We start from the raw sequence: 27,815 nt of genomic DNA, 5'->3' as shown, positions 1-27,815 counted from the left end.
TCTTGCTGTTGCTGCTGCTAAGTCACTTCAGTCGTGTCTGACTCTGTGTGACCCCATAGATGGCAGCCCACCAGGCTCTCCCATCCCTGGGATTCTCCAGGCAAGAACACTGAAGTGGGTTGCCATGTCCTTCTCCAATGCATGAAAGTGAAAAGTGAAATTGAAGTTGCTCAGTCATGTCCGACTCTTAGCGACCCCATGGACTGCGGCCCACCAGGGTCTTCCATCCATGGGATTTTCCAGGCAAGAGTACTGAAGTGGGGTGCCATCGCCTTCTCCATTTCTTGCTGTACCCAGTGAAAAACCTCTAACACGGGAGAAAATTCTTCCTAAGTTCTCTTTTTTTTTGCTTCAGTTATCACAGATTAAAAGGACAGAGATCATTGCAAGTGGCCATATTCATTCTGCAAAGGAAAAGAAGAACAAGTATATGACACCTTTCTCTTCTGTGCTGAGAGGGAGACTGGGCAGCTTGAAAAGAGTCCTAGGAAGTTCAGATTCCAGATGATCCAAAAAGTGACCAATGTGAAGCAAAGATGGATGGAGTATGGATGAGCATTCCCTGAAAAATGAAAGGCTCTGAAAGAACATATCCAGATAAAGACGTATACAGTGTGATGAAAGAAATGAGCATCATGTGCTTTTTTTGGAATCCAAGAGTCTATGGAAATGCTGGTAGGAATGGACTTCAGCTCAGTTTAGTCGCTGAGTCGTGTCCGACTCTTTGCAACCCCATGGACTGCAGCACGCCAGGCCTCCCTGTCCATCACCAACTCTCGGAGCTTGCTCAAACTCATGTCCATCAAGTCAGTGATGCCATCCAACTATATGATCCTCTCTCATCCCCATCTCCTCCTGCCTTCAATCTTTCCCAATATAAGGGTCTTTTCCAATGAGTCAGTTCTTTACATCAGGTGGCCAAAGTATTGGAGTTTACAGCTTCAGCCTCAGTCCTTCCAATGAATATTCAGGACTGATTTCCTGTAGGATGGACTGTTTTGATCTCCTTGCAGTCCAAGGGACTCTCAAGAGTCTTCTCCAACACCACAGTTCAAAAGCATCAATTCTTCAGCACTCAGCTTTCTTTATAGTCCAATTCTCACATCCATCCAGACTACTGGAAAACCATAGCTTTGGCTAGATGGATCTTTTTTTTTTTTTTTTAACCAAAGTAATGTCTCTGTTTTTTAATATGCTGTCTAGATTGGTTATAGCTTTTCTTTCAAGGATCAGGCGTCTTTTAATTTCATGGCTGCAGTCACCATCTCCAGAGATTTTGGAGTTCAAAAAAGAAACCCTGTCAATGTTTCCATTGTTTCCCTATTTATTTTTCACTAAGTGATGGGACCAGATGCCATGATCTTAGTTTTCTGAATGTTGGGTTTAAAGGCAACTTTTTCACTTTCCTCTTTCACTTTCATCAAGAGGCTCTTTAGTTCCTTTTTGCTTTCTGCCATAAGGGTGGTGTCACCTGCATATTTGAGGTTACTGATATTTCTCGTAGCAGTCTTGATTCCAGCTTGTGCTTCATCCAGCCCAGTGTTTCTCATGATGTACCCTGCATATAAGTTAAGTAAGCAGGTGACAGTATACAGCCTTGATGTACTCCCTTTCCCAATTTGGAACCAGTCTGTTGTTCCACGTTCAGTTCTAACTGTTGCTTCTTGACCTGCATACAGATTTCGCAGGAGGCAGGTAAGGTGGTCTGGTATTCCCATCTCTTTAAAAATTTCCCAATTTGTTGTGATCCAAACAGTCAAAGGCTTTGATGTAGTCAGTAAAGCAGAAGTAGATGTTTTTCTGGAACTCTGTTGCTTTTTTTATGATCCAACGGATATTGGCAATTGAATGGAATAGCCATAGAGCAGCAAAGAAGTCTAGGATTTGGACTAAATCAGATTATGTTCCTGTGCTTGCTCAGTCACTTCAGTCATGTCTGACTCTTTGTGACTCTATGGACTGAAGCCCACCAGGCTCCTCTGTACATGGGTTTCTTTAGGCAAGAATGCTGGAGTGGGTTGCCATGCCCTCCTCCAGGGGATCTTCCCCACCCAGGGTTCTAACCAGCATGTTCTGCATTTCCTGCATTGAAGGTGAATTCTTTACCTCTGAGCCACCAAGAAAGCCCATAGACCTTGTTACATATGAAGCAAAGGAATCTAGTGTTTTGTTGTTGTTTGTTTGTTTGTTTTTAGTATTGATAATGGGGTGGCTCAGAGGCTTAGACCTGGGTCTTGAGGCACACAAATCCTATTGCACTCACTGTCTTTGAGAAAGAGATACCGTTGACTCTTGGCTCTTTTTAATGCTAATTTCTACAGTTAGAATTTGCTTTATGAAATGCTTTATTCTCTGAATTTCTAACAAGACTTGGAGATATCATCTCTTCCAATATGACTTCAATTTTGAATAGTACATGGGAAAGCATGATGTAAATCAAAAGTTTTCATATCTCATGTCTCAAGTGATGTTAAAGTCCTCTTAGTAAATGACATGTCAAAGAATTTGACTAGTCTGAATTTAAACAGATGCCTCAGAAAAGAAGTAGGGCCTAAAAGGCATTTCATAAACTGCTATAAATTACAGTTTTTATGTTTTCACTCTTGGAAAGTAGATTGGCCTTTTTGTTTTCTGTTTTTTCTTTTCTTCCTTTATTTTCTACCATTGAATTACATTTGAATATGGCTATTGTACACTTTTGCTAAATTCTAGTCTATTTTCTATTAAAAATCTATTCTTTTTTAATTTATTTGTGTAATTTTATTTTAAAAAATATTTAGAGTGAGGTCTTTAATGAAAAGCATATCTTAGATCAATAAAAAAGAAATGGAAAGAGACCAATCAGAATGAGGAAAAGAAGAAAAATAATGCAAGGGAGTTTCTGTGATTGAGCTTCAGGTGCACTCAACTTCTTTGAATTTAAGGCAAAAAGAGTAAGAGACATTACCACAAAGATTAAGAGCTTCACAATTTTCAAGAAACAGTTTTCAAGTACTAAATTCTAATAAAAATGTCAATTGTGTGACTTCGTATGAGGCATATTGATTGATGCAAAGGGCAATCTCATTAAAGTAAGAATAAATGAGGGAAAATACACTATAGAATGTCCACTCTAGGCAAGACTTTAGCTTTTTTCTTCCTTTTTCAGTTTTAAGTCTTACTCATTACTTCTTATTCATAGCTATAAATCTATATGATTTATCATAAAGGACTATTCTGGTTAATAAGAAAATCCTGGTGTCATTAATATAAAGGAAAGATTTTTTTCAAAGTTTTATTTGTCTATGTATTTATAGCTGTGATTTGTCTCCATTACTGCACATGGACTTTCTCTAGTTGTGGCAAGTAAGGGCTGCTCTCTAGTTTCAGTGTGAAGGCTTCTCATTTTGGTGGCTCCTCTTGTGGAGTGTGGGATTTGGATGAATAGTTTTCAGTAGCTGTGACACACAGGCTTAGTTGCCCCTTACCAAATCAGCAGTTGAGCCTTTGTCCCTTGCATTGGCAGGCAGATTCTTAACCACTGGACCACCAGGGAAGTCCTATGTGATAGATTTTTATTTCTACTGATCATCGCAGAAGGAAAATGCTTTTAATAATGGACAAGTGTACTCTTTACAGAGTAGGTCAGAATCATTTTGTTTTTTTTAGTTATTTCCTATCCTTTCAACTAGATTATGTTCTCTTTTATTCCTAATTATACAACACACAAGGTAGGCACTTGTTACATGTTTTTTAAATAAATGACTATTTTTATTGTTTTTTAAAGAGAAAGGCCATTTTCAGGGCTCAGCCAAATAGTACACACCACCTATCAAATGTCTATAGTAAATATTTAATTTTAAATGAAAGCTCATAGCATTAAATCCAGACATTAGACCTGTAATAAACCCCAAATGTAATTATGCTGGCCTTGAGTCAGTTTTCTGCTCCTCTGGATATTTTATTTAAGTGACTTATTTCACAATTTTCAGTGCAGAGCAGTTTATTATTTATAAAGTACTTAATTAATGGAACAAATATGGCTACTTATTTTTAGGGATTTATTGTTTTATGATCATAACCAAATAAATTAAACTCTGGTGGCATTGTAGAAAGAATTAATACTGTCAACAGAAGTTCTTGATTTGCATATTTTAATTAAAGCAAGCCACACTATTAAATATAAACAATTTTAAATGAGTACAAACAAATATAATGACACATTCTATGTTGTTCAGGATATATATATATATATATATTTGTGTGTGTGTGTATATATATATATATATATATATAAAATCACATTGAAATTGAAAACTAGTCATGAAATGAAGCTTAATGTGCTTCATTTACTAGCTCAGACAGTACTAATGACCATTCTACACACAATGGTTTCTCAGTGACTGAGCATTTACCAGAGCCAGAGGCCATTTGGTGACGTGTGATTTACATACATAATTAATTCAGACCACCTAGTAAAATAGAATCATTGTAATCTTTAACTTCTGCTCATTCTGTGTTCAGTGTATTCATGCGGAAATGACACCTGAGAGAGGTCACCAGGAAACTGACCTTTCAGGTTTGTTCTCATCATCCTAAATATCTAAATATCCTTTTGTTATGCTAAAAAATTGTCTCTTTAGAGTTGTTTATATATATGTAAGTTTTATACATATATATATATATATATTTGTTGTTGCTTAGTTGTTTTGTCCAACTTTTTTGCTACCCCATGGATGGTAGCCCCCCAAGTTCCTTTGTCCATGGGACTTTCCAGGCAAGAATACTAGAATGGGTTGCCATTTCCTTCTCCAGGGAATCTTCCTGACCCAGGGATCAAACCCACATTTCTTTCATTGGTAGACAGATTCTTTACCACTGAGCCACCTGGGAAGCCCATACATATAAATATATATATATGTATATATATTTAGAATCCTAAGTTTCCATAGTATATATATATATATTTAGAATCCTAAAAGCAGGATAGAATAGAATTAGAAATTTTAACAGATGACAGACAAGATCCTCTATAGCCTCAGCAGGTACATTCCAGGAGTTGCCACCATTCAAAGGGTTAATCTTACTGTGACCTGGATGCTTTGGCAGTCAAGATTCAGGAGAGGGGACCTGAGTGCTTTCTAAACAGGGCTTCTTTTATGAGCCCAAGAAACCCTACTGGCCATTTAATAGTGGAAACAGGACCAAAACAGATGGATGAAAAATTAAACCAGGATGATTTCAATGTCAGGATGGGTTCTGAGGGAATATCATAAAGGGATGTGATCTAAAAAAAACTCAGAAATGATGTTCCTATAGGGGTTGATAGGCCAGATGAACAGATTAGGACTCTGAAGAAGAGACTCTCAGAACCTGTCTTTTTTGTTTAGAAAGTAGCCTAACTCCGGGGAGTGCTGTGTGTGTGTGTCTGTGTGTGTGTGTCTGTGTGTGTGTGTTTTCAGTCCTGTATGACTCTTTACAACCCGATGCACTGTAGCCCACCATACTCCTCTGTCCTTGGGGTTTTCCAGACAAGAATACTGGAGTAAGTTGCCATTTCTTACTTGAGGGGACCTTCCTGATCCAAGGATTGAACCTGCATCTCCTGCGTTGGCAGTTGGATTCTTTACCACTGTGCCACTGTGGAAGCCCTAACCTCCAGGGGCCTTGGTCAAAGAGATCCAGGCCAGACACCTGGGAGGGTGACTGTTTATGAATGAAGAATGCCATTTAAAAATAATCTGCTCTTTGAATCATCTTGTGGGGATGGTTGCTTCATTAGCAGTGGGGATCATGCTGTTTTTAGCATCCAAACTTCCTCTACTTTTATCTGAATGTCAGCTCAATATCAGCATCTATGATAGAGATGGCAGGCCCCATCTTTCTCAAATAGAAAATAAATGAGTTTTGAGAAATGGAATATTTCCTGCCAAATGAAGGATGTTGTAATCATCAGCAATTGCAGCTACTACCAATGATAAGCAGGTGAGCCCTGAGGGAACTCAGAAAGGAAATAAAACTTGCCATCTAGGAGTCATTAGACTGCAGCCACTCCCTATAGTGATCCCTGAGGAAACTCAGGATGTGAAGCCAAAAATTTCAGGTTCCAGAGAGCTGATGTGCCTATCAAAGGAATGTTTTCAGTGAGCTCAGATTCTTACATTTTCCACATATAGAAAAGCACTAAAGTACTTAACTTGAGACATCTGGGTTTCCTTTAATTTACTATAATCTTTTGACATTCAGACTACTTGCCTTTTGTTATACAACTTCTATAAAACCAGGCTCCCTCCTCACCTCCTTAGAGTAGTTCTCTCAGGATTACTTGAGATGCTGCTTCCCAGGTTTGAAGTGCTAAAAATTACAGACAAATAAAACAGCTCTCAACCTTTAGATTGTGAATATTTTTTAAGTTGACAGTTTCAACTTTGTTTCAGTTGAACATTTTGATAGAGTACAATGTTTTGATAGCATCAAAGATTTGAAATTTTTAGGTACAAAACTTTCCTCACTGAAGTTGCTATTAGTGAAATATTTGGATCACCAGATCTCTTTGGTGGTATAGGTTAAGAACCGATGCAGTAGACATAGGAGAAGTGGATTTGATCCTGGGTCAGGAAGATCCTCTGGAGAAAGAAATGGCAACCCATTCCAGTATTCTTACCAGGAGAATCCCATGGACAGAGGAGACTGTTGGGCTACAGTCCATAGGGTCACAAAGAGTCAGACACTACCGAGGTGATTTAGTGCACACACACACACAGATCTCTCTAGACATGGTGTACCTGCCCCACCCTGATTTCTTTCATCGTCTCATCTACTATGTCATGTATGCTTTCTCTACAAAGTTCCTTCACAGGCATAACCCCCATTGATATGCTGATTAGAGCGACCACGATACAGTTCTGCTAAAACCTAGGAAGTGCATGTGGGGAGCACTGTAGTTAGTTGGGAAATGGCAGCATGGCTGTTGCCTGGATCTACATTGTGCCGTGACACGCACTGCCACCTTCTGCCACCATTGAGCTTGGGGCAGCAACTACATGCTCTTATTCTGGCTCCAAAAGGAAGACTGTTTTATGGGCCTTCTAGAACTTAAAAGCATATTGAAAAGCAGAGACATTACTATGGATGTGAAAGTTGGACTGTGAAGAAGGCTGAGCACCGAAGAACTGATGCTTTTGAACTGTGGTGTTGGAGAAGACTCTTGAGAGTCCCTTGGACTGCAAGGAGATCCAACCAGTCCATTCTGAAGGAGATCAGCCCTGGGATTTCTTTGGAAGGAATGATGCTCAAGCTGAAACTCCAGTACTTTGGCCACCTCAAGCGAAGAGCTGACTCATTGGAAAAGACTCTGATGCTGGGAGGGATTGCGGGCAGGAGGAGAAGGAGATGAGATGGCTGGATGGCATCGCTGACTCGATGGACGAGAGTCTGAGTGAACTCCGGGAGTTGGTGATGGATAGGGAGGCCTGGCGTGCTGCGATTCATGGGGTCGCAAAGAGTCAGACACGACTGAGCAACTGAACGGAACTGAACTGAGAACTTAAAAATTTTACATGAAGAGTTTCCTTCCTTTAAAAAGATTCCCATTTTACAGAAGAACAATGTGTAATTTTAGTAACTTTCTGATGATTGCACAGTGTAGAAGTGAAAGAGATATGATTTACAACTAGCAATCTGAATGAAGTGTGTTTGTATTTGAGGGGCTTCTCCGAATCAATGTTTTGTTGTTTTTATTATATTATAGTCTTGCTTTATTATTGAAAAAGACTACCCACAGAAATACTTTATGACCTTATCTTTAAAAGGTAGAAACAATCATTAACAGTTCAAAGTATCCTGCACATTTTATTACTAAATTTGAAACACTGGATTTTCAAGTTAACATTCAAATCATAGATTCAGAGAAACCACAAAAGTTAAAATAAACTCATGAGAAATACTACCTGAATATTCATCAGTTCCACGACTAAGCCCAAGTAGAAGGTAAGAAAAAAGGGTCATACCTTTGTGGGTTGGCTCTCTGGACAACAAATTGTCCTTGTGACCGTATCACAGGTAGGTCTCTCTCTAGTTTTCATTTTCACATGAAGCGGCACTCAGATATGTGCTAGAAATCTGGGATACTCAAAAAGACATGTTATTACTGTATTGCTGCTTTTCCATTATGCCTTTATGCTTGGGTAGTGGATGCCTATATTCATAGTAGTATTTGTGTGTGATGTTCATTCAATATCCTTGGATTGATGGAGAAGCTCTGTGAGGGCTCCTTGGTGCTGCTATGTGTCCTGACATAGGGTCAAGAGCCAAAATGGATGCAGGAAATTCTGTCAGCTGCAGAGTCAGTCACCTGGAACCCAACACTGCAGGAGGTGCTCTGGAGAAAGAAAAAGAGAGACTTTGGGTGTGAGAGTGTCAACCTTGCTGCCTATTTGCTTTATGAATATGAAGAAATGCAACAAAGGCTCATCCCTAGGCAAGACAGAGGCCCAGTGAACTCAGAGTCACTAGGTTGACTGAGATAGCAGCAGCATATCTGAGACAGATAAGTAGCAGCATATCTGAGACAACAAGAACTCTGATTCTACCACCAAAGTTGATTCTTGCATGTTCTCCTCTAATGGAATTTCCATGCTGCTTAGAAGGTCCACTGTAAGTAAAAGATTCCCCATGTGGTCTTTTCCTAAAAGCAGTGGTTGGAGATTACTGGAATAGTGTGAGGGATGGCAAAAAAGTTGAAATTCATCTTCAAGAAAAAAAGAAAAAAAAAAAAGATAGATGCTTAATATTTCATGCCTTCTGCTGCTAAGTCGCTTCAGTCGTGTCCGACTGTGCGACCCCATGGACAGCAGCCCACCAGGCTCCGCTGTCCCTGGGGATTCTCCAGGCAAGAACACTGGGGTGGGTTGCCATTTCATGCCTTAGAGGATATTAAAAAACCTAAGCCAGACACTATGACAATAAGATAGTAAAAATCTTAATAAACTTTGTAGACTGCCTATATTTATTCATTTTGCATTTATTCACCTTTTATCTCTCTACAGTAATTCACATTTAAGCTCCTAAAACATGAAAAGAAAGTTATCTCTTGGGAAAACAAAAAGAAAGAAGGGAACCAGAGATAAAATATTTTACCATTTCAAGTTAGGCTTCGAAATGAGAGAACTTTTATGGTTGAGTCAATTGCATGTAGGAGAAAAGAGGAGAATGAGTCATCTCAGTCTGTGGAACAGAAAAAAAGAAAGAAAAGGTACCAAGAAATAAAAAGCCTCATGTGAGATTATCAGACTGTGCCCCTGGAAAATTACTTATCATATTCAAGCCTGATTTTCCTCTTTTTTTAATTCATATTTTTATTGAAGGATAATTGCTTTACAGAATTGTTTTGTTTTCCATCAAATCTCAACATGAATCAGACATAGATATACATATATCCCCTCTGTTTTGAACCTCCCTCCCATCTCCCTCCCCATCCCATCCCTCTAGGTTGATACAGAGCCCCTGTTTGAGTTTCCTGAACCATACAGCAAATTCCCTTTGGCTATTTATTTTACATATGGTAATGTAAGTTTCCGTGTTACTCTTTCCATATGTCTCACCCTCTTCTCCCCTCTCCATAAGTCTGTTCTCTATGTCAGTTTCTCCATTGCTGCCCTGTAAATAAATTCTTCAGGACCATTTTTCTAGATTCCGTATATGTGCATTAGAATATATTTATCTTTCTCTTTCTGACTTAATGCAGTCTGTATAATAGTTTCTAGGTTCATCCACCTCATCAAAACTGACTCAAATGTGTTCCTTTTATGGCTCAGTAATATTCCATTGTGTATATGTACTACAACTTCTTTATCCATTGATCTGTCAATGGGCATCTAGGTTGCTTCCATGTTCTAGCTATTGTAAATATTGCTGCAATGAACAATGGGATAAATGTGTCTTTTTCAGTTTTGGTTTCCTCAGTGTATATGCCTAGGAGTGGGATTGCTAGGTTATATGGTGGTTTTATTCCTGTTTTTTAAGGAACCACCATACTGTCTTCCATCGTGGCTGTATCAATTTATATTCCCACCAACAGTGCAAGAGCATTCCCTTTTCTCCATACCCTCTCCCAGCATGTATTGTTTGTAGACTTTTTGATGATGGTCATTCTGACCAGTGTGAAGTGATATCTCATTGTGGTTTTGATTCACATTGCTCTAATAACCAATGATGTTGAGCCTCGTTTCTTGTGTTTGTTAGCCATCAGTATGTCTTCTTTGGAGAAATGTCTGTTCAGGTCTTTCCCCCACTTTTTGATTGGGTTGTTTGTTTTTCTGCCATTGAATTGTACGAGCTGCTTAAATATTTTTGAAATTAATCCTTTGTCAGTTGTTTCATTTGCTGTTATTTTTTCCCATTCTGAGGGTTGTCTTTTCACCTTGCTTATAGTTGAACTGATAGTTTCCTTTGCTGTGCATAAGTTTTTAAGTTTAATCATATCCCACTTATTTACTCTTGTTTTTATTTCCATTACTCTAGGAGGTGGGTCATAGAGGATCTTGCTTTGATTTATGAGATCAAGTATTCTACCTATGTTTTCCTTTAAGAATTTTATAGTTTCCGGTCTTATATTTAAGTCTTTAATCCATTTTGAGTTTATCTTTGTGTATGGTGTTATGAAGTATTCTAATTTCATTCTTTTACATGTAGCTGTCCAGTTTTCCGAGCATCATTTATTGAAGAGTCTGTCTTTGTCCCATTGTATATTTTTGCCTCCTTTGTAAAAAATAAGGTACCCATAGGTGCATGGGTTTATTTCTGGATTTTCTATCTTGTTCCATTGGTCTATATTTCTGTTTTTGTGCCAGTACCATACTGTCTTGATGACTGTAGCTTTGTAGTATAATCTGAAGTCAGGAAGGTTAATTCCTCTAGCTGCATTCTTCTTTCTCAAGATTGCTTTGGCTATTCAGGCTCTTTGTGTTTTTGTATGAATTGTGAACATTTTTGTTATAGTTCTATGAAAATGCCATTGGTAATTTGATAGACATCATATTGAATCTATAGATTGCATTTGGTAGTATAGTCATTTTCACAATATTGATTCTTCCTACACAGGAATATGGAATATCTCTCCATCTGTTTATACCATCCTTGATTTCTTTCATCAGTGTCTTATAATTTTCTGTGTACAGTTCTTTTGTCTCCTTAGGTAAGTTTATTCCTAGGTATTTAATTCTTTTTGTTGCAATGGTGAATGAGATTGATTCCTTAGTTTATCTTTCTGATTTTTCATTGTTAGTATATAGAAATGCAAGTGATTTCTGTGTATTGATTTTGTATCCTGCAACTTTGGTAAATTCACTGATTAGCTCTAGTAATTTTCTGATACTGTCTTTAGGGTTTTCTATGTACAGTATCATGTCATCTGCAAACAGGGAGAGCTTTACTTCTACTTTTCTAATATGGATTCCTTTTATTTTTTTCTTTTCTGATTGCTGTAGCAAGGACTTCCATAAATATTTTGAATAATAGTGGGGAAGATGGACACCCTTGTCTTGTTCATGATCTTAGGGGAAATGCTTTCAGTTTTTCACCATTGAGAATAATGTTTGAGGTAGGCTTATCATATATGGCCTTTACTATGTTGAGGTAGGTTACTTCTATGCGCATTTATTGAAGAGTTTTAATCATGAATCGGTGCTGAATTTTGTCAAAGGCTTTTTCTGCATCTATTGAGAATATCATATGATTTTTCTTCTTTCAATTTAATATGGTATAATTGAATAAATTTAATATATTTCAATTTAATATCTTTTAAGTTAATATGGTGTATGACATTGATTGATTTGCATATATTTGAAGAATCCTTGCATTCCTGGAATAAACCCAACTCATAGTGTATGAGCTTTCTGATGTGTTGCTGAATTCTGTTTGCTAAAATTTTGTTGAGGATTTTTGCATCCATGTTCATCAGTGATATTGATTGACCTGTAGTTTTCTTTTTTTGTGGTGTCTTTGTCTGGTTTTGGTATCAGGGTGATGGTGGCATCATAAAATGAGTTTGGAAATGTTTTTTCCTCTGAAATTTTTTCAAAGAGTTTTAGAAGGATAGACATTTTAGAAGAGCTAATGCTCTTTTCTAAATGTTTGATAGAATTCTCCCATGAAGCCATATGGTCCTGGGTTTTTGTTTTTTGGGAGATTTTTGATCACAGCTTCAATTTCCATGCTTGTAATTCGGTTTTCATAATTTCTATTTCTTCCTGGTTCAGTCTTGGACAATTGAGCTTTTCTAAGAATCTGTCCATTTCGTTGAGGTTATCCATTTTATTGCCATATAATTGTTCATAATAGTCTCTGATAATCCTTTGTATTTCTGCATTGTCTGTTGTAACCTCCCCTTTTTTCTTTTCTAATTTTGTTGATTTGATTCTTCTCTCATTTTTTCTTGATGAGTGTGACTAAAGGTTTGCCAGTTTTTTTATCTTCTCAAAGAACCAGCTTTTAGTTTTATTAATCTTTATTATTGTTTCTTTCATTTCTTTTTCATTTATTTCTGCTCAGACCTTTATGATTTTTTTCCTTCTACTAATTTTTTGTTCTTCATTTTCCAGTTGTTTTAGGTGTAAAGTTAGGTTGTCTATTTGATGTTTTTCTTGTTTCTTGGATAAGATTGTATTGCTGTAAACTTCCCTCTTAGAACTGTTTTTGCTGCATCCCATAGGTTTTGAGTTGTGTTTTCATTGTCATTTGTTTCTAGAAATTTTTTTTATTTCCATTTTGATTTCTTCAGTAACCTGTTGGTTATTTAGAAATGTGTTGTTTAATCTCCATGTGTTTGTGTTTCTTACAGTTTTTTTTTATAATTGATATCCAGTCTCATAGTATTGTGGTCAGAGAAGATAGTTGATATGATTTCAATTTTGTTAAATTTACTGAAGTTTGATTTGTGACCCAAGATGTTGTCTCTCCTGGAGAATGTTCCATGTGCACCTGGAAGCTGTATTCTGCATTTGGGTGGAGTGTCCTGAAGATATCGATGAGATCCATCTCATCTAATGTATCATTTAAGACTTGTGTTTCCTTATTAATTTTCTGTTTTGATGATCTGCCCATTGGTGTGAGTAGTGTATTAAAGTCTCCTACTATTATTGTGTTACAGTCAGTTTCTCCTTTTATGTCTGCTGGTGTTTGTCTTATGTATTTAGGTGCTCCTATGTTGGGTGCATTGGAGAAGGCAATGGTACCCCAGTCTAGTTCTCATTCCATGGATGGCGAAGCCTGGTAGGCTGCAGTCCATGGGGTCGCTAAGAGTCGGACGTGACTGAGTGACTTCACTTTCACTTTTCACTTTCATGCATTGGAAAAGGAAATGGCAACCTACTCCAGTGTTCTTGCCTGGAGAATCCCAGGGACTGGGGAGCCTGGTGGGCTGCCGTCTCTGGGGTCATGCAGAGTCGGACATGACTGAAGCAACTTAGCAGCAGCATGTTGGGTGCATAGACGTTTATAACTGTTATGTCTTCTCTTGGATCAATTCCTTGATCATTATGTAGTGTCCTTCCTTATCTCTTGTCATCTTCTTTATTTTAAGGTTTATTTTTTCTGGTATGGGGATTGCTACTACAGCTTTCTTTTGCTTCCCATTTGCATGGAATATATTTTCCCATCCTTTCACTTTCAGTCTATATGTGTCTTTAGGTCTCAAGTGGGTTTCTTGTAGACAGCATATATATGGGTCTTGTTTTTGTATCCATTCAGCCAGTCTGTGTCTTTTGATTGGAACATTTAATCCCTCTACATTTAAAGTAATTATTGATATGTATGTTCCTATTACCTTTTTCTTAATTGTTTAGAACTGATTATGTAGATCTTTTTTCTTCTCTTGTATTTCTTGACTATATAAATCCCTTTAACATTTGTTTTAAAGTTGGTTTGATGGTACTGAATTCTCTTAACTTTTGCTTGTCTGAAAAGCTTTTTATTTCTCCATCAGTTTTGAATGAGATCCTTGCCAGGTACAGTAATCTTGCTTGTAGATTTTTCCCTTTCAGTAGTTTAAATATATCCTGCCATTCCCTTTTGGCCTGCAGAGTTTCTGTTGAAAGATTAGTTGTTAAGCATATAGGTTTTCCCTTGTATGTTACTGTTTGCTTCTTCCTTGCTGCTTTTAATATTCTTTCTTTGTGTTTAGTCTTTGTTAGTTTGATTAGTATGTATCTTGGCATGTTTCCCCTTGGGCTTGTCCTGTATGGGACTGTTTGAGCCTCTTGGGTTTGCTTGACTGTTTCCTTTTCCATGTTGGGGAAATTTTCAACTATAATCTCTTCAAAAATTTTCTCATACCCTTTCGTTTTCTCGTCTTCTTCTGGAACCCCTGTAATTCAAATGTTGGTGCAGTTGGTATTGTCCCAGAAGTCTCTGAGACTATCCTCAGTTCTTTTCATTCTTTTTACTTTATTTTGCTCTTCAGGAGTTATTTCCACCATTTTATCATCCAGCTCACTGATTCTTTCTTTTGCTTCAGATGTTCTACTATTAATTCCTTCTAGAGTATTTTTTCATTTCAGTAATTTTGTTGTTTGTCTCTGTATGTTTATTCTTTAATTCTTTTAGGTCTTTGTTAATTGATTCTTGCATTTTCTCCATTTTGTTTTCAAGGTTTTTGATCATCTTTACTATCATTATTCTGAATTCTTTTTCAGGTTGTTTTCCTATTTCCTCTTAATTTATTTGGACTTCTGTGTTTCTAGTTTGTTTCTTCACTTGTGTAGTATTTCTCTGCCTTTTCATTCTTTCTTTCTTTTTTTTTTTTTTAACTTATTTTGTTTGAGATCTCCTTTTCCCAGGCTTCAGGGTTGAATTCATTCTTCCTTTTGGTTTCTGCTCTCCTAAGGTCTTGCCTGGAGAATCCCAGGGACGGTGGAGCTTGGTGGGCTTACATCTATGGGGTTGCACAGAGTCGGACACGACTGAGGCGACTTAGCAGCAGCAGCAGCAGCAAGGTTGGCCCAGTGGTTTGTGTTATCATTGTTTTGGGTGAGATTTGTGCTGAGCTTTTGTTTGTTTGTTTTTACTCTGATAGGCAAGGCTGAATGAGGTGGTAATCCTGTCTGCTGATGATTCGGTTTGTATATTTGTTTTGTTTGTTGTTTAGACAAGACATCCTGTACAGGGTGCTACTGGTGGTTGGGTGATGCTAGGTCTTGTATTCAAGTGGTTCCCTTTGTGTGAGTTCTCCCTATTTGATACTCCCTAGGGTTAGTTCTCTGGTAGTCTAGGGTCTTGGGGTCAGAGCTCCCACTCCAAAGGCTCAGGGCTTGGTCTCTTGTCAGGAACGAAGATTCCACAAGTGGTTTGTTATGGCATCAAGTGAGATTAAAACAAATATGCAAAAATGAGAAACCAAAGATGAACCCCAGACAAATGGCAGTTACAAAATCAGGCAAATAATAATTAAAATAATGGAATATATGCATATACATATATACCCAATAGTAAAGTCAAAACAGTCCAACAAAAATAAAGTACAATAGACTGACTCAGCAAACAAAGGAAATCAAAAATTATATTTAGCAGTTAAGAACAAAACTAACTAAAGTACAAACTGGAAAACAAAACTAAGCAAGGTGCCAATTGGGGAATAAAGCAATGAAGATAAAACTAATATGTTGAGTGGAAAGGAAAGAAAGAAAAGAAAGGAAAAATAGATATACAAAGTTAAATAGACATAGATAAAGAAGATTTTTATACATGAAAGATTAAATGCAATGGGAAAAGAACAGTAGGAAAAGCAAACAAATGAATAAATGTAGAAAAAATAATTATAAGTTAAAAAAATTAAAAAAGAGAGGAAAAAAATAAATAAATAAAAGGAAAACTCCCCAGAACTGCAAAAGCCCAACATATGGGCAGAGGTTTATAACAACAATAAAAAATGTGACTGAAAAAAAAAAAAAAAAGGGAAAAGAAAAACCTCAAAAGCTTAATTAGATTTGATGGTGGTGGTTTAGTCATTAAGTCATGTCTGACTCTTGCGAGACCATGGACTGTAGCCTGCCAGGCTCCTCTGTCCATGGGATTCTCCAGGCAAGAATACTGGAGTGGGTTGCCATTTTCTTCTCCAGGGAATCTTTCCAATCCAGGAATCAAACCTGGGTCTCCTGCACTGCAGGCAGATTCTTTACTGACTGAGCTATAGTGCCAATAAAATCTACAATGACAACAAAGGTGGGGAAAAAAAGGAAAATTAAAAAAAAAAAGAAAAAATCCAAAAGATTCTACAGAACAAGTCAAAACATAAGAATAATAAATGTTTTTCTTGAGTCACTGCTGTCAGAGTCCTTTCCCTCGCTGGGAGTTATAGTCCACCTCACCTCCCTAGGATGCCCTCCAACCCTGTGCTGATCTCTGGAGCTTCTGTGAGGGCAGCTCAGATTCTAATCTGGTCCTACTCCTCTGTGTTCTTGCCTCCAGTGTCCACAGCTATCAGAACTAATAAGTTTTCTTTTGTGGGAGCTCTCAATGATCTTTTATATATTCCTCAGGCACAATCTGTCTAGTTGACCATGTGGATTTAATCTGCAGCTTGTACAGCTCATGGGAAGGTTTTAGGTCTTCCTCCTTAGTCACACTGCCCCTAGGTTTCAGTTGTGGTTTTATTTCCACCTCTGCATGTGAGTCGTCCTCTGTGGTTTGCTCCTGAGGCTGCCCTGGAGGGCTTGGGTTTGCCCCTGTGAGGGCCACGTGTGGGGGTGGTGCAGCTGCTTGGGTTGCAGGTGTTCTGGCAGCACCAGATACTCAGGGGAGTTGGCAGCTAGGGCAACAGGGAATATAGTGCTCTAGAAGGGTATGGCAACCAGTACTGGCCAATACTGGAGAAGGAAATCACAACCTATTCCAGTATTCTTGCCTAGAGAATCCTGTGGACAGAGGAGCCTGGTGAGCTGCTGTCCATAGGGTTGCACAGAGTCGGACACAACTGAAGCAACTTAGCAGCAGCAGCATTGGCCAGTACGTTACAGTATTCTTGCCTGGAGAACACCCCTCCTTGACAGAGAAGCCTGGCAGGCCACAGTCTATAGGATTGCAAAGAGCTGGACACTACTGAAGCAACCCTGAGGACGTAGATGCAAGACTTTTTTGTCTGTGGCAGCTCTGCCCCAGTGAGAGTTGAGCGTGAAGGTGATACAGCTAATTGGCTTGCAGGGACCCTGGCATTGCCAAGTGTGCAGGGACACAGACTGCCTCCACCACAGGAGTTATGGCCCTATCAGTCTTTTCTCAAGCCTCTTGTACAAGCTGGAAATCAGAAGGCATCTTTGGCCAGTATTTCTCAGTAGCTCCTCCCTGAAATTCAGGCACTTAGAGGGCTCCCTGGTCTGGGGTCCTTCTCTGTTGTTAGGTGTGTAAGGCACGTAGACAGCCCTCCTGGCTGAGGTCCTACTCTGTAGTTCAGGCACATCAGGCATTTAAAAAGGGGCATCCTGGGTGAAGTCCTACTCTGTAGTTCAGTGCCTCAGGCGTTTGATGGGCCATCCTCTCTATTGTTCAGCTGCCAGATCCTGGCATGTGGAGAAAGAAGCTATGGTGATGGCTCCACCCGCTACCCGTGACTCAGCAGTATCGCCTTGCTTCCATGGCTGTGTGGCTTTCCTCTGCAGGCATTTCCCACCACAGTTTCCTCCCTCACATCCTCTCCATCTGTCTCTCTGCAGTCAACACCAGCCCTCGCCTTGAGATTGCTCCACAATACCTAAATTCCAGCTTCCAGCTGCTGCATCTTCCAGGGGACCTGGTCCCTGTCTGGGGTATGTATGGCTGTGGCAAGGACTGTCTGCCTCTCATTCCATTTGGGCTGCCACAGATCAGTTGTTTCATTCGCAGCCTTAAATGTTTCTCCTCTGGTTGAGACAATTGCCCCAATGGGGGTATCAGACCCCTGCTTCAGTTCCCCCATCTGCAGAGGGCAGGTCCAGTCCTACTAACAGTCCTGTTTTCCCCCTATTCCTTTGCTCTACCAAGTTTTCTGTGGGTCTATTTATTCTTTTTGATTGGTCAGGTACTCCTGTTTGCTCTTAACAGCTGCTCTGCATGCACTTCTGTGTCTGAAGGTGTATTCCTGATGTATCCATGGAGAAATGTACTCCACATCCACCTACTCCTCTGCCATCTTGTTCTTTCTCTTTTTTAAAGAGGGAATAATCACTCTTACTTCATGGTGTTTCCTTGATGTTAAATTATGTAGAATAGTATATGTATTGCCTATAGAATTATTTCTATCATAAAATAATTCAGAGCTGAACTGTACTTGGTGCTTTTATAAATATTAGCTCCTGCCTCCCCAGTAATGCTTATTTTTTATCTGCCTACCTGTGATGCTGATATCTCCTTATTTTAAACTTCAAGTCTTAGTGTAGTCTTGTGACTTTATCTCTCTTTCAAATGAAACACAGAGGCAGATTATTTATTGCCTCTGTGAATTTCCAGCTATATGAGTCCTTCTAAGACCCTATATTTACATCTGTATCCCTCAAACATATCAGGAATGAAATAGAATCTTTTAAGAAGTATACAAACAAGTCTCTCACTTCATTATGGTCAGTGCATAGGTAGAAATGGAAGCTTACATACCTTATATCTAACTATGTAAACTTCATAAACACCCACAAACTGTTATATGAATTATGTTCTATCTTCATGCATTGATAAAATATCTTAATAATAAAAATTTTTAAATTGGTGATTTTATATGATTAAAACCAAGGATAATATTAAAAACTATTGAGTTTAATATTTATTGCACATGTCTGCATATTTTGTTTATGAGGTACTGATGTTTGGATGAGTGATTAAAGAAAAGACATATAATTCATTTGTTTTATAAAAGTCATATATTTGTTTCATAAAACATTTTTATTGCCTTCATTTCAACAAAATCACTAATTATGTGGTAAAAATCAAGATTTCTATATTATTTATGTTCTATGGATAGCAATGACTTCTTAAGCAAATATTACTAAGTCTTTGAAATTTTTTATTAGTTTTATTGAAGAACTAAGGATTTTAGAAAGTTTCTTCTGCTGAACTAGAAGCAACTAGATTTCTCAATGAAATTCTTAAACCCATACTTAAATTTGAAACAAGCAAAAAATTTTAGATGTCGTGATTAGTCTTGATGTCATTGTTGTTTAGTTGCTAAGTCATGTCAGACACTTTTGTGGATCCCATGGACTCCATGGACTGCAGCCTGCCCAGTTCCTCTGTCCATGGGATTTCCCAGGCAAGAATACTGGAGTGGGTTGTCATTTCCTTCTCTAGTGGATCTTCCCAACCCAGGGATCAAACCTGTGCCTCTTGCATTGCAGGTGGATTCTTTACCACTGGAGCCATCAGGATAAGGTAATCATATATGCTAAACTGTTAGTAAGCAGAAAATATTAAGATATTTTGATTACATCATTTAACTTTTTACAACTTTGCTTTTAAAAAAAATTGGAGTACAATTATTTTACAATATTTTTAGTTTCTGCTGTACAACAACATGAATTAGCTATAAGTGTACATATATGAGTTTGGGTGAACTCCGGGAGTTGGTAATGGACAGGGAGGCCTGGCCTGCTGCAGTTCAGGGGGTCACAAAGAGTTGGACACGATTGAGCAACTGAACTGAACTGAACTGTACATATATCCTCTCCCTCTTGAGCCTCCCTCCCACCACCATTCCACTCCTCTTTACCTTGATTTTCATAATCTCTTAAAGCACTATCTCCATCCACACATAAAAAGTATCACACTTCACTTATGTTGTCTAGATTATGTATATGCATATGTGGGTTCAATCCTTGGGTCAGGAAGATCCCCTGGACAAGGAAATGACTACACACTCCAGCATTCTTGCCTGGGAAATCACATCTATAGAGGAGCCTGGTGGGCTACAGTTTATGATTTGCAGGAGTCAGACACAACTTAGCAACTGAACAGCAACAACAACAAGACTAGATATTTGGAGTTATGAGTCATACTGCACCCACCCTAATGCTGGATCCTGAGTGGCAGAGACCCTCATGAGCATGTCAATGCATTCATTTTGTGTGTGCTTGTGGTATGTGGGGCCATCTACAGTGCATTTCCTAAGGACAGGAAAATGTAAGGAAAAGTGGCATAATTTTAATAAAGTAGTCAGAATAGCTAGTGGAGAAGGTAATAGAGAAAAAATTACAAATAAGTAGAGTGAGCCATGTGACTATAAGAGAGAAGAAAATTTCAGAATCGGGAAATAGCCAGAGCAAACATTGTGAGGCTGGAAGTATGATAGATGCATTGACAAATTAGTGTAAATTCCAGTAAGGCTGAATAAAGGGTAAAGTGAGTAAAGAGGTGGGTTATTGGAGAAATGCCCCCTGGAGTGTTCAAATCAGAGCACTGACATGATTTTACTAAGTGCCAGAGCACAGAAGCCAGAGTCATCTTTTTAAAGCACGACTTGAATCATCCCACCTCTTCTCCAGCCTTTAATAATTCATACCACCTAGAAAGCCTTCCCTAGTGGCTCAGACAGTAAAGAATCTGCCTGCATGCAGGAGACCTGGGTTTGATCCCTGGGTTGGGAAGATCCCCTGAAGAAAGGAATGACTACCCACTCTAGTATTCTTGCCTGGAGAATTCCATGTACAGAGGAGCCTGGCAGGCTATAGGCCATGGGGTTTCACACAGTCAAACACAACTGAGTGACTAACACCTAGAAAAATAAAAGTTCATTCTCCTCTGCTGTTAACACTCCCAAAGCACTATTTGATTTTTTAAAAATTTGTTCTTTCCAAAATATTTCTACATATTTTGTATTTTGTCCATGTGCCTCTAGTCAAGAACTTTCTCCAACTAAAATGTTTCATTCCTGTGTTTGTGTCTTCTGCAAACCTTACCTCCCCAAAGGCAATATTCTCTAAAACTCTCAGCCAAAAACAATAACTACCATTCAGAGAGCTTATTATTTACATCCCTTATAGCAATTATCATCTTCTACCCTTTACCAGGTTTATTATGTTCATGACTCAGCTCTTTTACTATTGAGACAAGAATGCTGCTCCATTTACCTTTGAATTTATCTCATACACGTTACACTTAATATATTCTCAGTAAATGTTCTTGAGGAAATGAATGATGAAAAGTCTTCTCTTCAGTTTACCTCAATATGAAGACTAGATAATGGTTAATGCTGTAGAATGCAAGTAAAGGTCTCTTTAGCATATGATTCTAGACCAAGATCCCAGATATGAAGTCCTTTTTGCATTTCTAAGACTGTGTCCTGATGTGTGGAAGATAACTCTTTATTGACCTGAGAAAGCTATAAATAGGAATTGATTTTGAAATAATCTAAAGTTCAGTATCTGGCACGCTATAACAAATATAATGCTAAAATATATCTCAATCCAATGTAAACTTAGAGGCAAATTTCACAAAACACCATCTTGCACTGCGTGCACGCTAAGTTGCTTTAGTTGTGTCAGATTCTTTTTGACCCTACAGACTGTAGCCCACCAGACTCACTGTCCATGGGATTTTCCAGGCAAGAATATTGGAATGAGCTGCCATTTCCTTCTCCGGGGAATCTTCCTGACCCAGGGATCAGACCTGTGCATTAGCAAATTCTAAAAATGCAGTAATTGTATATTTATAATGGAATTAGATCCTTGAAAGAACTTCTTTTCTATGGGTTTTTTGCTTTTTTCCTTTTGAACTGCTTTTCTATACAAGTGTACAAAAATGATACAATTCAATTAATTATTTTGTATATTCATAATAGTGTTAGGTTTATAACTACTGTTTTATTATAAAAAGACATTTAATATGACAAAAATTTCATAACTCTACAAATTTTGACTATTTCTTACAGTTATGGATTTAAATTTTAAGTATTACATCTGAATTTGTAGAATTTTCTCTCTAGTTCCAGACTCCATATTTGGTTCTTTAGAATATTGACTTCTCTGTAGCTAATAGTCACTTCTGTTACCCATCAGTTCAGTTCAGTTGCTCAGATCAGATCAGATGAGATCAGTCACTCAGTTGAGTCCGACTCTTTGTGACCCCATGAATCACAGCATGCCAGGCCTCCCTATCCATCACCAACTCCCAGAGTTCACTCAGACTCACGTCCTTTGAGTCAGTGATGCCATCCAGCCATCTCATCCTCTGTCGTTCCCTTCTCCTCTTGCCCCCAATCCCTCCCAACATCAGAGTCTTCCCCAGTGAGTCAACTCTTCGCATGAGGTGGCCAAAGCACTGGAGTTTCAGCTTTAGCATCATTCCTTCCAAAGAAATCCCAGGGCTGATCTCCTTCAGAATGGACTGGTTGGATCTCCTTGCAGTCCAAGGGACTCTCAAAAGTCTTCTCCAACACCACAGTTCAAAAGCATCAATTCTTTGGCACTCAGCCTTCTTCACAGTCCAACTCTCACATCCATACATGACCACAGGAAAAACCATAGCCTTGACTAGATGGACCTTTGTTAGCAAAGTACTGTCTCTGCTTTTGAATATGCTATCTAGGTAGGTTATATGCTATAACTTTCCTTCCAAGGAGTAAGCGTCTTTTAATTTCATGGCTGCAGTCACCATCTGCAGTGATACACTCATATAATACTATTAATGAAAAAAAAAACAATATTATGCAGAGTTATTTCAGTAAAGTGGAGTGTTTGGAAAACTCAAGACCAGTAGCTATTTAACGTATTGAGAGATGATAGCTTAAATGACATCCAAAATGATGGAGCATTTTTTTCTGGTGAGGAATAAAGTGCACAATTCAAATTAGAAGAGAAATGCCATGAAAGGACAAGGTTATAAAAAGACAAACTGTCAGAGAGAAAGAGCAAATAATAGTCTCAAAATAATGAAATGGTTCTTAGGGATACCAACGTCCACTTCCACCAAACTGAAAATTTTCTGCCCAAAGTGACAAGATACTGCCCGGATTTTAATCTCTTTTTGAATAGATGCTTTCAACTCCTTTAGATATATTAGTTGCCTAATAGAATATTTCAGATGAGAGGTTTCTATCAGTCAACATGCAATTCAGCATCAGCACACTTAGAAAATGAAACACCTCTTTCACTTGGGTTTGGAAATTGTAAAAGCTGAGAGAAAGGACAATAATTGAACATAATAGTGAAGAATAGGTCATCAACCATTGTTCAATCCACTACTAGTCTATTAAGACAGTACTGAATAATGATATACTGTAATTATTTCTTTTTCCCACCTAGTTGCTGATGATCTATATATGCTCTTGTCTCTTTCTCTTGCTTTCTTCCCAGAGTAGTTTGTTTGTTTGTTTTTTTAACCAATATCCTTTGCCTGGGGTCCTGACTCTCAGTCAGTATTTTCCATTTGAAGCTGGAGGTCAATGAGGATGATGAGAATGGGATGAAACTGGTGGTATTTCATATCCTCCAGGCCTCAGAGTGAAATATTAATATTTACAAAGCAAGCACATGTCTTCCCTGCTAATATTGATTAGCTCTCACCATATAAATTCGATGCAAAATTATGCTGAGTGTTCCTTCCTTTTCTCTATTGTATTACAGATTCGGTTCTATAATTCTAAATGTGGTCCATGCCAGGACTTCAGAAAAGGATCCCACTCCAGAATGGAGAGAAAAATCTATCCAGTCACATGTCTTTTAAATGCCTTAGTGATTAAAAGAAATATTTACAGTCCCTGCTGGGTAAAGCAAATAGCTGTGAGAGCTTTCAGTCATTATTTTAGACATTTTAATATTATTTTACAATATCATAAAGATTGATATTGATACTGTTGAATTTACTGGATGATTATCCTCACTTTCTCTTTAAATATAACCCTTCCCTCCAATGCATCAGTTTTAAGAAATGGAAAAATAACTTCTAGAAAAGACAAGGATTGAAGCAGTTGTAAACTGATTGCTATTAAGTCACCTTTAAGAAAAATTACTTGTATTTCATTTCTTTAAGAGAATGTAAAATTACATATTGAAACAAATAATTCACTCTTTTCCAAAAAACTAATTTACTTTGCATTTTGTTCTAAGGAAGAGCACTTTACATGAAATGATGTACCAGGAAGAGATAACCCAATGAACAATGGAATTAGAGGTAGACTGGATTTTGGATTCTCCTTTCCATACTAATACTACTCTTCTCTGCAACCTTAAAACTGTAGGTCATTCTCAACCTGGTGAGTTCTTTAAACTAAAACTCAAGAGGTTTGATTACTTCATTGCTTTGTTGGCCTTATACTTGAAAATCTCAGTTTGCACATAAGAATCTCAGAGTGGTAAATAGTGGGATGTGGGGGGAGTAATAGCATAGATGGTGGATTTAATCCTCACATCAACAAATGCAACTCCAGGTTATTCTGACACATTTTGGGACTTCATACATTTTTTTTTTTTTTAATCTTACCACTAAAACTGTTTAAAAAACAGAATTTTCTTGAAAGTTTAATTTAGTTTACATTTATCTTCTTCATGAATTAGCATACAAAATGGGTGTGTAATAGAAACAAACTTTGTTAAGGTGGAAAAACCAAAGGGAATAATAAAAAACCATTTTCAGTATAAAGAATAAGTCTTATAAACTGTTTTCTGTTAAGTTACTTCAGTCGTGTCTGACTCTGTGCGACCCCATAGACGGCAGCCCACCAGTCTCTGCTGTCCCTGGGATTCTCCAGGCAAGAACACTGGAGTGGGTCGCCATTTCCTTCTCCAATGCATGAAAGTGAAAAGTAAAAGTGAAGTCGCTCAGTCGTGTCTGACTCTTCGCCATCCCATGGACTGAAGCCTACCAGGCTCCTCCATCCATGGGATTTTCCAGGCAAGAGTACTGGAGTGGGGTGCCATCGCTTTCTCCAAAACTGTTTTCTACTTTTTCTAAATATTTTATTTCATAAAAAGTTTTCATGGTCAAATTAACTTAGAGACTGCTGTAAATCTCTTAGAGATTTACAGTGTTCATTATTGATTAAAGACATTGGTGAGTCTTTTATATTTAGTTCAGCACAGTTTTCCCAGTTTTATTAGATGACAGACAACAGATCTTTCTTTTAGGATGATATCTGTTACTCATTTACAGAAACATGCAGCCATAGGGAAATGGAAGTCAACCAGAAAGAAGATACTTGAGATACTTGATTTTCCACTATCTCTGTAGCAATATTTGGTGAAATTATTCAGAACATTAGTGAGCTTTACATTCCCTTATTTTCTGACATGAATATCTTGGATTCCTACTACAGTGCTCATGCCAAATATTGCCTGACATACACAGAAGCTTTCAATATTGGTAAAAGATGACAATGCAGACTACATTATACGGGACTGTAGAATGAACAAATAATTGTGAGTTTCTTTTCACATCATATCTTTTTAATAATAGGAATGGAGTCTATTCACAGATTAGAAAAATGCTTAGTTACCATGGGAAAGATATATGCTCATTAATAAAGGAAAGTGAACTAAAGACTTCAAATGAGAAAAATTTCATTAATTAGTGGTTTCACAAAGTATTGATTGGACTTACTAGCTTAAAAATATTGGAAACTTTTAGCTATTAATCTGCTGCTGCTTCTGCTGCTAAGTCACTTCAGTCGTGTCCAACTCTGTGCAACCCCAGAGACTGCAGCCTACCCAGGTCCTCCGTCCATGGGATTTTCCAGGCAAGAGTACTGGAGTGGGGTGCCATTGCCTTCTCTGAGCTATTAATCTAATGCATGTTATTTTAACTGAGCTTGTTTTTTGCATATGTGGCATGCAATAGTATTAATTTTGTGTAAACTAGCATAAAATATTATGGTTATGAATTGAGTTAATCTATATTAGCAAAATAGGTAGAAATAAATCAATTTTGATACCAAGAGGTCATAAACTATATTCTTCATGATTCAATATTTTATATGTAATGAGTAGCTAAACATGAATAATATTTAAAACACTTTATTAAAATAATCTTCAGATTATAGGAAGAAATAGTAGATGACATTAGATTTTTTTCTACCTGTAAAAAGAAATAATACAATGATGTTAAAAAAAAATAGATTGAGGTATAGCACACACAGAATAAAATGCTCAAAGGTTAAGATACAGATTTGGTAAGTTTTTAAATTATGTTTGCACCCAAATAACCACACATAAGAACAAGATACAGAAACTTTCTAGCACCCCACAAGCAATATAACAGCCCACTTCTAAGGGATATCTACCTGCAAAACCATTAAACTCTGAGTTAGTAAACCACCATTACTCTGATTTCTTTTCATGGGTTATAATGAAAATGAGCTTCCCTGGTAGCTCAGCTGGTAAAGAATCTACCTGCAATGTGGGAGACGTGGGTTCAGTCCCTGGGTTTGGAAGATCCCCTGGAGAAGGGAAAGGCTAACCTACTTCAGTATTTTGGCCTGAGAGTTCCACGGACTGTATAGTCCATGGGGTTGCAGAGTCAGACATGACTGAGCAACTTTCACTAAATAATGAAAATAAAAAAGCTACCACAGACATTTCTGAGCATGTGTTTTGTAGGACACATACATCACTAGAAGTTTAATTTCTTGGTCCTGGATAGGCATAGATGTGCCATAATAAGCACCGGCAAACAGTGACTTTAGTGGATGCTACATTTTTATTAGGAAAAGACCTTGTGAATCAGTAGTAGCACATTTATGGCTACTTAAGAACATACACAGGCAATGGCACCCCATTCCAGTACTCTTGCCTGGAAAATCCCATGGACGGAGGAGCCTGGTAGGCTGCAGTCCATGGGGTCGCTAAGAGTCAGACACGACTGAGCGACTTCACTTTCACTTTTCACTTTCATGCATTGGAGAAGGAAATAGCAACCCACTCCAGTGTTCTTGCCTGGAGAATCCCAGGGACAGGGGAGCCTGGTGGGCTGCCGTCTACGGGGTCACACAGAGTTGGACACGACTGAAGCAACTTTGAGAGAGAGAGGGAGAAGAACATACATAACTTGTGCTCCTTATGTTATTTAATTGACAAGGACCAAGGGACAAAGGACATGTTAAAACTCACATAGCTCACAATGCAGGATCTTGATCTGAGACCTCACTTCCTGCTTCTCCCCTCCACACCTGACCTATTTCTACATACCTTCCTTTAAGCAGCAGCATGACACATGGATGGACCTGGAACTTCAGAACAGGACATCTTGCATTCAAATTTGTCCTCGGCAACCCTCCAGTTCTACCTTGATCTCTATCCTTGGATCTAATACAACAACTTTCAAAGTACTTTGAAAATTAAATTAGTTAATATACACAAAGGTCTGAAATGAAATAGGATCTCAGAATTGATAGTTCTTATACTGCCTTCTGGCTTCCCTGGTGGCTCAGTAGTAAAGAATCTGCCAGCAATGCAGGAGACCCGGGTTCAATTCCTGGGTTGGGAAGATCTCCCTGGTAGAGAGCACAGCAACACTCTCCAGTACTCTTGCCTGGAGAATTCCTTGGACAAAGGAGCCTGGAGGGCTACAGTCCATGTGGTTGCAAAGAGTTGGACATGATGGAAGTGACTATGAAGCAGCAGCATACTGCATTCTACTGCTTCCTGAATTAGAAGCTTCCCTGGGCGCATTATTTAAGAATTTGGAGTCTATGATTCTAAGTTTTTGTTTTTTTCATGATTCTTTATTTTTTAAATGGTCATAATTCGATTGCCTCTGCTAGCCTCATATAACTTCTATGAGAATTAACTGATAATACAGCAAAAAAGGTTTCTCACCTCATACAATGAAGACTGACATTTGGGAAATTAAAAAAATTAGATCCGGGAGTGGGGGTGGGGTGACAAAAGTTATGT

Source organism: Bison bison, unplaced genomic scaffold, assembly GCF_000754665.1.
Source record: "Bison bison bison isolate TAMUID 2011002044 unplaced genomic scaffold, Bison_UMD1.0 scf7180017864473, whole genome shotgun sequence".
In the NCBI taxonomy this organism is placed as follows: domain Eukaryota; kingdom Metazoa; phylum Chordata; class Mammalia; order Artiodactyla; family Bovidae; genus Bison; species Bison bison.
This window is presented reverse-complemented; position numbering follows the sequence as displayed.